This window comes from Scardinius erythrophthalmus (genome assembly GCF_964197995.2).
Source record: "Scardinius erythrophthalmus genome assembly, chromosome: 7".
Classification (NCBI taxonomy): Eukaryota; Metazoa; Chordata; class Actinopteri; order Cypriniformes; family Leuciscidae; genus Scardinius; species Scardinius erythrophthalmus.
The window spans coordinates 12,794,609-12,802,788 of NC_138227.1; the positions used below are offsets into that span (position 1 = coordinate 12,794,609).

General features: G+C 34.4%; 1 long non-coding RNA gene across 1 annotated transcript; it reads right to left on the bottom strand.

Annotated features, from left to right (window-relative positions):
* Positions 1-703: 703 nt before the first annotated feature.
* On the bottom strand, positions 704-5,953 carry LOC308693042. Its single transcript, XR_014030403.1, has 7 exons — positions 4,200-5,953; positions 4,031-4,103; positions 3,876-3,948; positions 3,265-3,355; positions 3,074-3,172; positions 2,732-2,855; positions 704-1,085 (listed from the first exon to the last, which is right to left on the bottom strand). It is a non-coding gene; the product is annotated as an uncharacterized lncRNA (long non-coding RNA).
* Between the last annotated feature and the right edge of the window lie 2,227 nt (positions 5,954-8,180).

Genomic DNA, 8,180 nt, shown 5'->3' on the forward strand with positions numbered 1-8,180 from the left:
GGAGGTGGACACTGTCACTCACGCTAGAGCCTGTTCTACTAGGCTCACTTATGCTTTGAAGGGGAGTCTGTTCGTTGAATGGTGTTCTTCCCACAAAGGAGATCTACAGTCTCCGAGTGGAGGCGGTTTCTTCCAGTGTGTTGGGTAAGCGTCCGACGCCAGGCCTAGCACTTGAGTCATTCCAGGTCGGTCAGCCCCTGTACTGGTCTAGATGCCCTATATGTTGTGATCCCTTCTTTAGGCAATTCCATATGTGTATTCTTCCATAGTTTCCCTGTGTCTTTCCCAGGGCAGATTCCACTCTGTCCAGCTCTGTATTGCTATTGGTTCCATCCCTGTCAAGGGAGGATCTACAGAGATCTTCATACACTGTAAAGAGGTTGCTGTAAATTTTACAGTAACTTACTGGCAGTTGGATGCAAGTAAGTTACTGTAAAATGTTTTACAGTATTATTACTGTATTTTCACTTACAGTATACTGTACCATTTACTGTAATTGCATTTACAGTATTATTACTGTATTTTCACTTACAGTATACTGTATCATTTACTGTACTTGCATTTACAGTATTATTACCGTATTTTCATTTACAGTATTAGTATTGTTTTTTTGTTTTGTTTTTTCATTAAAATTTTTTTTTTTTTATGTATGTTTACCCCCCCCCCCCCCCCAAAAAAAAATCACAATAACTCGCAAACATTTGTCCTTATAATATTCTTTTTAATCGTTGAACATTTTGTTTTAGAAGTACAAATTACAAATCTTGACCTTTAGGAGCCACTAGCTGAAGAAAAAAAAAGGCAACATCTCCAAAGTCCATAGAATTAATCTCCTGGTGACCATTTGTATCTGTAGCATGGCAAAAACGTACACACACTGAAAAGCAAAACAGGCCTTAAAACAATAAAATACAGTCAAAGTCAGTGTTGTGTTGTTCAGTAATTTTGCCAGTCAAAGTTGACAAGCTCTCTGATGAGAAACACTGAGGGTTTCAGTCTGATGCTTTTCTTTGGACCTTTCCAGATTTCCATCTGATCTGTGCCTTTGGTGTCTGGTGCCATCAGGGTTGACTCTCAGAATGAACCTGCAAACACAAGCAGGGAAAAATATATAATTTTTTTCAGACCGGTGTTGGCAGAATTTTCCCTAACCCTCAAACTTGATGCTGCATGTACTTTGGCGTTTATAAAAACACTACATCTGATTCTGAATCCACCTACAGTAGTGGTGGGGGAAAAATCGATTCTGTTCAGTGTCGCAATATTTTGCGCACGCAATTATATTGATACAGTAGCGCAAAGTATTCCAATATAGGTTATAAGGCTGTGACGGTGGCAGTTTTTTTTTACCACTGCGGTGGTAATGGACCAACTACCTGCAGTGGTTGGGGGGTTATTATGAAAATTGAAATAAAAAAAATGCAGTTTATTCGAGCAAAAAAGTCTTTATTTGAGCAATTCCGTCAAAGAAGCAACACAAAGCCTGTAAAGCATTCAAATACATATCAGTAAATATTAGAAACTTACATAATAGAAAAGTTAAATCTATAAAAAAAAAAAAACTTTCGTTTAATTCCACACAAAGACACGTGATTCCACATGAAGCCATACCGCTCTGTGCTTTGAGAGGGATGACACGAGGAGGAAAGAGACCATCGATCTATTTTCTGATATCTTCATGTTTTCTACTTGTTGTAAAAGGTATGAAAAGTGAATTTAATCTTCCACAAGGGCAAGACATTTAAACTATGTTTGAAATTGCGCTGCCAAAGAGAGCGAAACTAAAAATCAAATAAACTTGACGTGCCGTACATGTCTAATAACAAGCAAAGACTGTGTTGAAATGAATCTGACGTGCAAGTAAAAAATTAGGCTATCTGTCCTACAACGTTTTTCTACTTTACCACAGTAAAGAATGTGAATGTAATAGGCCTAAATAAAAGCGAACCAAGGAAGAAACGTTTATAATCCCCTTCGAAAATCGAGACGTAAGTGAAGATTTTGGGAAAAAAACAAGGTATTACATGCAGGGATGAGTCACAATTTTTGGATATTCGATTAGTTTATTTAATTATAGAATTATAGTATATCGAATAGGTTGTGTAATTATTCTCTAAAATAAAATCTCCATGTTTTTGGTGCTAATGCGGTGGTGACGCGTTCATATAATTACGTTCTGTAATAAGGTCCTGTGTCCTGAATGTTCAAGGACAAAGTTTTTGCACTAGCCTCCAGTAAATGTGTAGAAGATGTTCACAGATTTAATGTGACATTTGAAGTGAGTTGAGCAGTCTTATTTTTTGTAATGTCTTTGAATAATATGGGGGACATGAATCGCAATATATCGCAGAATCGAATCGCAATACTTGCTGTATCGCAATGTTAGGAAGCGCAATAATATTGAATTGTGGCCCAAATATCGCAATACTATCGAATCATCAAATTTTTGCCGATTTCCACCCCTAACCTACAGGGATGGTATTACCCCATAATACATTACATTAAAATCATTAAAGCTTCATTCTTTTTCAATACATTCCTGTAGCTTAGATTTCCAGGGAATGGTTAATTTAAATTAAACTTAATACAATGTAAGTTGCTTTGGATAAAAGTGACTTCCAAATGCATGCATGTAAATGTAATATATATATATATATATATATATATATATATATATATATATATATATATATATATATATATATATATATATATATATATATTGGTTTACCTGATTCTGCATTCGACAAAATAGACAGCTAATGCTGAAGAGTCGTCTGTTAGCAGTTGTAACTGGATGATGATTCTGCCCTTCATTGTCAGCATCCATGTTTTTGCTTTGAGAACAGACTCTCCTGAAACAGACAAAGTCACAGCAGCCTTTTAGTGTTATAGTTTACAGAAAAAAAACTAAAATACAATAACAGAACTTATTACTAACAACAATAACATGTGGGGTGAAGATGAGGTAAGATATAATGTTGTATGGTGTTTATAGTTTTTAATCAATTAAACAACATTAAAAATATTAGCTAGCAAAACTTTTCTATATTGATAATGGTATATTGCTAACCCTTTCCTCCTCCTTCTCCTCTTCCTCCTCCAACGTCAACCCGTTCTGTGTATTAGTGGAGAGCGTCAGCAGTGATGTACAGTCCGGAGGGAATGGCCGCTGCAAATTCAAAATAAAGAACAGAAAAGAACATGTTTGCCTGCTTAACTAATGCATACTTCAGCTAATTTAGTTGATGTCATCTTACTCACCTGTAGATGTTATCACCATTACGAAGGCAATCACAAAAAAGACTCCAAAATACACCTCCGACATTTCAGACGACATAATTCAGACCACAAACTTGAAAATAAAACAAAAGATGAAATTAACAATGGTGTTGGATAAAGGGTTAGTTTACTCAAAATTGTAAATTCTGTCACCATTTACTCACCCTCAACTTGTTCATAACTTCCATTAAATTATTTAATGTGCTGTATACAAAAGAAGATATTTTAAAGAACATGAGCAACCAAACAGTTACTGGTCCCCATTGACATCCAAAGTATTTTTTCTATTATAGAAGTCCATGCGGACCAGCAACTATTTACCAACATTATTCAAAATATCTTATTTTATGGTCAGACGAAAGAACTTCATGCAAGTTTAGAACACGTTGTGGGCGAGTAAATGATGACATACATAATTTTCTGTTTAAGGTGTTCTACGTTATCCCTTTAACTTAGTTTTACTCAGTATTTACGTTGTACATCTGCCAAAAAGTTGTGAAAGAGGAGACAGAACATACCAAAGTTATTATGCTTCTCTGTTTAATAAGTTTACTTCGGCTATTTTAGGTGAAGTTGACCATAACGTTACATACCAGTTGATGTTATCACAATGAAAAGGCTCCAACACACTCCATCGTTGCAGATGGCATTATCCAGATCACAAACCTGAAAATAAATCATTTAGGCCTACGTGAAAATAATGTTTAAAACCCGCACTTTAACAAGGGTTTCGTCTATCTCACTTTACCTCAGTATTTCACGTTGAGTTCGCTGTTAGCTCGGTTAACGTTACCGACGACTCCGCCCGCCTGATGAGCTAACTTGCGTTAAAGAGGCAGAGGAACACACAACCATTATTTTTTATAGTTTTAACTAAAGAATATTTCGGCTAATATAGGTGAACTTAACTTACTCACCAGTTAATATTATCACCGTGACAGCGACCCGGCCGACAGTCAGGAAAAAAGACAGTAATAAAGGCACCAAAAAAACATTCTGACGACAGTCAGGAAAAAAAGGCACTAAAACCATTCAGACGAAAACAAAACGATACATCATGTTAGTTTGCTGTTAACATAAGTAAAAACATTTGAAAATGTTTGTTTTACATAAAATAGAAATTATATACTAACCTTTTTGGTGAGTTACATGATCTTTTGTCCGTGCATTAACTGCCACTTCACCCCTCAAAAAAACACTTGAAAAGAAATCCCTCTTGCCATTGGTCAGTTTTTCGCGGGCAAGTTCACTACTGTAAATTGATTTACAGTAGTGAAGAATTACAGTAGTGACCCTATATTTTCCCATAATCCTTTGCTGTTTACAGTAACATACTTTATACATATTTTACAGCATCTTACTGTACATATTACAGTAAAATACTGTTCAAATTACAGAAATCCGTTACAGTGTATGTATGTATGTATGTATACCTGTAAGTACGGGGAGTGCATGGCTTGCGATGCAAATCTCACTCGCCAAAGATCCCATTACGTCAGTCAGTTCTGACATAATGTCTCCTTTCCGTCCTTCAGGGAACGGGGGTTAAATTAGTAACCGAGACTTGTCTAGTATGTTATTAATTTGATTTATTTAATTGATCTCATTTGGCTTTGGTATACAGTATACAGGGAGACTTTGCAACAAAATACAGCCAATGCTCCATTAGCTACGGCTTCATAAAGATAAAACAAACCTGTGTTAACTTCTTTTCATAAGCATAAGCTGATAAAAAAATAAAAAAAGTATAGAAAGCTAGGAATGTAATAACTTGCATATAAACACAAACAAAATATATGTATATTTGTGTTTGTTTTGTTAGTGCAAGAAGCAAAAACCTCCCCTCAAAAGCTTAAATGTAGTCTCCATGTGTCATAGTGTCAGATCATCCAGTTTGGTTTGATCTTCCAAAAAATGCCAAAGCAATCTTGGAGTGCGAAGCAAGGTCATCATAGCACATGAAAGGAACGACAGAACAGTATGTTGCAGCATATGTTGTTTCTGCATTCATTGTTTCTCTCCTTTTACTTACCCAAAAAATATGATTTTGAATTTGGCCTCAAGGATGTCTTTTTATGAAGTGTACTTTGATAAAGATTTTGAAAAGAATGTGTTTTCTCTGTAGCACAGTGTGGGAGTGCAGCCGTGATGTGATGTTTTGATGTGGTAGGGAAGGGTACAGTGTCATCTGCCTTTTGGGCTCTCATTGTATGCCTTTATGCGTTGTTCATTCTTAGCCTTGCACAAACATATTTGTATACATTATGTAATATTGCAAAGAGATTTTCTTTCCCTTTAAGGCATGCCTGAATATTGTATTTTAGAGCATAACAGCCCTTAAAACAACATTATCAGGTGCAAAAAAAAAAAAAATGGTTTTGACGGTGCGTGCGTGGGTTGTGCATTGTTAAACTGTAAACATTTGGGATGTTCTGAACCCAGACAAAATAAATAAGCAAAATACAAAAGAAGAGCTGAAGACTGAAGACTCTGGCTGCAGTCTCATCCCCAATGACTCATTAAACCTGATAGGCTGAAAGTACACATTACGTTTTTATTGATGGCTCAAACAGGACCAATTAAAAGCATTTAAATGTTTGAATCCATTTATATTGCTTGCTAATGCAGACATGCTAGTTTCTGCAAAGGTGTCTTTAAAGAAATTGTTCACTCAAAAATGTCAATTTCATCTACACTGTAAAAAGTGAATAGTTGGATCAACTTTAAAAAATTACTTCAATTGGTAACACCTAAAGAAATTAAGTTTTCTCAACTTAAATTATCACGTTTTATCGTGAAAAACGTGATAATTTAAGTTGAGAAAACTTTATTTAATTATTATTATTATTATTATTATTATTATTATTATTATTATTCATTCTTATGAATATCCACATACATTTTACACAGATTTTTTGATTACAAAAATAACCTTTAAGTCTTGTCAATATTTCATCATACTCATTTCAATCAGACTAAACTGGCTTTTTTTTGCGATAATGCGAGAATGTAAACTATTTGTCAATGTCTTGCTCTGTAGGCAGGCATATGCAAATGTATTTTCCTCTGTGATGTCACAGATCCCGCAATATCAAAATGAGCCGTCTTTGGAGCTTGATTAAATAAATGCATTGTTTATAAATAGCTATGAAGCTAAGAAACTTGCAAGATGTTTTAATGCTACGAAGACCTCTTGTATGTCAAAAGATCGAAGCAAATTTGATTTCTCATATAAAATTTTTCTCATATTCTCATATAAAATATATTAACAGAATACATTTATTTTAGATTCAAACAATATTTCACAATATTACTGTTTTCACTGTATTTTTTATTAAATAAATTCAGCCTTTATGAGCATTATATTTCTTTCAAAAAACTTTTGAACGTTAGTGTATGTGATTAATCTTATATGTATAGAGGCCTTTAATTGTGTTAATTAACACTTCTGTTTAACGATGGTTTCATTCATTGTTCAGCTTCAGCTCATGCAGCCTAAGCGATTTAGGCCTTTACATAATTGATTATGATTGATTGGATTATTTGAAATAATATTCTCTAGAGATTCTCTGTTATTTTTTATGGTCATGTTTTGTCATTTTTGTTATATTTTCATCAACAGAATGTTTTCATTAAAATCTTTTAATTATCATCATGATTCATCTCGAAGCATCAACAATACTCCATTTACTATCCAAAGTCTACACTTGTCTCAAATAAAATATGGTGTGTATGGCATTGGTCCAAACTCTGAGTAAATCACGTTGAATAAAAAAAAAAAAAAATTTGAGTAAAAAATTCCTTTAAGATTGCAAACTGACAGAAGAAATCAGTAAAATAATCTTTAATGTTCAATAACCTGAAAGACTCAAGCCGGAACTCATCTGTAAAATGGACCTGTGTTATTCATTCTGCCCATGACGATTGCAGTTGGCTCACTAAGCAGAAATAAGGGGTTCATTTATAAATTATATTACTTTTTATTCAATTTCATGGTTGACATTGAGCAGTTATAGATGAGTTACTGGCAGCGCTCCTCTCGCTCTCTGCAGTTGCAGAGGCAACATGTCACGAAAATCACCTTTGTCCACTCATCTTCAATTTAGAACACAGGCATTGGAAATTGATTCTTTTGAAAAAGTATGACTCGTATTTTTATTCTGGCCAGTGGAGGAAGAAGAGGCCGTCACTTTCTCTCTCTCCGATTTGTAAGTGAATCCCAGTTTCAGTGCAACGTGAAATTAATCACACCAATGTTTTGTACGTTGTAAAGATGTCAAAGAAACGGCTGTGCGAAACGAAATGTCCACAAGATGAGTTCTAGCATCTGAGGATATATTTAGTCTCAGTCGGTCCTGCATGATTTTATGTTTCTCTGTGCTTTTCTCAGATCAGAACGAGGGGCGAAATGGATTCAGAGCTGCTTTGTGACAGATCAGAAATGAGGAAGATACAGTTTGCTTAAGGTATATTGACCTACACTATCAGTCATATGTTTGGAATAATTATGATTTTTAATGTTTTTGAAAGAACACTCTTATGCTCACAGAGGCTGTGTTTATTTGATCAAAAATACAGTAAAAGCTGCTATATTGGGGAATATTATTATAATTTAAAACAACTGTTTTGTGATTTATTCCTGTGATGGCAAAGCAGCCATTTCTCTATAGTCTTCAGTGTCACATGATTCTTCAGCAGCAAATCAGCATAATAGAATGAATTCTGGAATAATGATGCTGAAAATTCAGTTTTGTATACATTCAAAATATATTAAAGGTCCCATTGCATGGATTATTTTATTATTTTAGAATGTTTCCTGGGGTGCCCTTATAATGTTAGTATGTTTTTTAGATCAAAAGTTGTTATAATTTAGAAATAAAAGGCATATTTCCTAGCCT